Source organism: Penaeus vannamei, chromosome 13, assembly GCF_042767895.1.
Source record: "Penaeus vannamei isolate JL-2024 chromosome 13, ASM4276789v1, whole genome shotgun sequence".
Taxonomy (NCBI): Eukaryota; Metazoa; Arthropoda; class Malacostraca; order Decapoda; family Penaeidae; genus Penaeus; species Penaeus vannamei.
The window spans coordinates 10,891,655-10,894,822 of record NC_091561.1 but is presented as its reverse complement, the minus strand read 5'-3'; positions in this window follow the sequence as shown (position 1 = coordinate 10,894,822).

Here is a 3,168-nt window from a genome sequence, read left to right as displayed (position 1 = left end):
AAAGAGAGACAGAAAGACAGACCAGAGACATAGACAGACAGACAGACAAACGGACATAGGCAGAGAGACAGACGGACAGAGACAGAGAGACAGATAGACAAACGGACAAACGGACAGATACAAAGAGAAAGGCAGGAAATCGAAAATAGGGAAAGAAAAAGAGAAAAAATGTCAAATCCTACACTCCGAGAAAGTGCATTCCGGCCTCCCTCGAATAATTAATGAACCCGCAGAGAGCGCCTCCGCCGTAGCATCAATTCAGATTTATTTCGTGGCAGGAAACAAATTACGGATTTGAAGGCTGCAGCGACCTGTCTCAGCCAGTACAGTGAGACGGGGTTTAAATCCGTGTAACGAAGAGGAAAATGGAGTAACTGTAATTAGACTGTGATTAACGAACTCGTCAGTCGACTTTTTGCGCACCTGAGTCCGGAAGGAACGCACACCTGGCGAGCGAGACGGCTGGTTTGACTTTTGTTTCTCGTTTATTTATTTGTTTCTCTCTCTTTCTCTCTTTCTCTTTCTCTGTCTAGCTGTCTTTCTCTCTCTCTCTCTCTCTTTCTCTGTCTAGCTGTCTTTCTTTCTCTCTCTCTCTCTCTTTCTCTTTCTCTGTCTAGCTGTCTTTCTTTCTCTCTCTCTCTCTCTTTCTCTTTCTCTGTCTCTGTCTCTTTCTCTTCTCTCTCTCTCTCTCTCTCTCTCTCTCGCTCTCTCTCTTTCTCTGTCTAGCTGTCTTTCTTTCTCTCTCTCTCTCTCTTTCTTTCTCTCTTTCTCTCTCTCTCTCCTTCATCTCCTTCCTTCTTCCTTATTTCCCTTTTCTTATAATCGTGAGTAAAAATGTTATCGTATTCTTCTTCGTTATCAAAGGCGTAATCTTCATCACCCCATTATCTTAATCTTCATCTTGATCATCTTTATTTCTATCACCAACGTCACTATCACCATCACCAAACATCATAATCATCATCACCATCGCCAACACATCATCATCACTCTCATCCTCTCCATCACCATCATCATTTTCTTTGTTCAACCGCCCACTTTTACAAATCAATATAACAAGCATATTATTAAAAGAAACACAAGCACTTTTAGCCCACTCCCCTCCACACACACATACATTTAGCCTCTCTCTAACACACACACATACATTAGCCTCTCTCCCAGACACACACACACACATACATTTAGCCTCTCTCTAACACACACGTACATTTAGCCTCTCTCTAACACACACACACACATACATAGCCTTCTAATTTTATCTCTCTAACACACACACATACATTTAGCCCTCTCTCTAGCACACAACAATTAGCCTCTCTCTAACACACACATACATTTAGCCTCTCTCTAACACACATACACACATACATTAGCCTCTCTCTAACATACACACACACATACAATTAGCCTCTCTCTAACACACACACACACATACATTTAGCCTCTCTCTAACACACACACACACATACATTTAGCCTCTCTCTAACACACACACACACATACATTTAGCCTCTCTCTAACACACACACACATATACATTTAGCCTCTCTCTAACACACACACACACATACATTTAGCCTCTCTCTAACACACACACACACACACACACACACACACACACACACACACACACATACACACGTAGTTAACCCGGCAATTGCAGCGACCAAATGAAAGGTAAAAACATTCACCTCCCTTTTTTTAAAGACAAAAGCCATGAGTTTGGGAGCCAAATGAAAGTCATATTTTCACCCCCAGCCAATCACTGACGCGTGTTGATGACTGTAAAGTGGAATTGGAACCCTTGCTAATTCTCTTCCCCAAGCAATCGGCTAATAGATAGGAGAGCTTTTCATGATGGTGGCGATGAGGGAGGGAGAGGCCGAAGTAGGTTATGGTCGAAAATAGTCTCTTCTGATAATGGGAGCTATTTTTTTTTTTTTTTCTTTGTCTTTCTTTTTTTTTGGGGGGGGGGCGGATATACTCTCTTCTAATAATGGGATTTTTTTGTTCTTATTTTTGTTTTTTGGTTTATCTCTTTTTTTTTTTGTGGACGGAATAATATCTTCTATTAATGGGAGCTTCTTTTATCTATTTTTTTTTTCCTGTGGATAGAAATACTCTATGGACGAAAATACTCGCTTCTAATAATGGAATCTTATTTTTTATCTATTTTTTTTCTTTCTTTTTATGGACCGAAATATTCGCTTTTGATAGCGGGACCTATTTTTATGGACGAAAATACTCGCTTCTAATAATGGAATCTATTTCTTTGCTTATTTTTTTAATGGACGGGAATACTTACTTTTAATAATAGCCTATTTTTTCTATTTTATATACGTTCGAAAATACTCGTTTCTAATAATAAAAACTATTTTTTTATGAACGGAAATACTCTGTTCTAATAATGAAACGTTTTTTTTCACTAGATTTCAAATTATCGGGATTTTCGTATTTTCGATTTTCTCTTGCCCAGTGGTACTTCATATTGTTTATTATTTTTTATCAGATTCTATGTTTTTTAGAATCTATGTTGAAAAATTATGAATGAGAATAAATATTTTCACAGTATTATGTATTTGACCGGCTTCAAATATATCTGCGTCAGAAATACAGCTGTAAGATATTCAATGTAAGATATTCAATCTCCTTTATATCTTCTCCATATTTGTCAACATACGGTTCGTAATCTCTGTTGGTTTTATTCGTGTTATTCACATCATCATTCAACATTGCACATATATAAGATTAATTTCAGCACGACCAACATATAAATAATTAAATCAAGTTGTTTACCATCTCCATTAAAACCAGTAACATCCCTTTTATAATCGGTGTCACAGTGAAAAAAAATATCAACTTCACTTATAACATCATTATCTTTACGAAAGTTCCACTGCTTCGAAAGAAAAATGAGAAAATAAAAGATTCAGCTGACTTTTTAACTGGCATGCTGTTAAAACGTCACTCACATGCCAATATTTTGAACATGATTTTCAATATAAGAAGAGGGGGGACTCAAAAGAAAAAAAAAAGTTTTAGAGTTTTATTATACTTGACAGAACGGAAAAGCTACGTTCACAATTATCTGACAATAATGACGTGATATTTTTTTATGTGAAAAATATTATGGACATTGTTAAATCTGAAGGAAAATTTCTATTC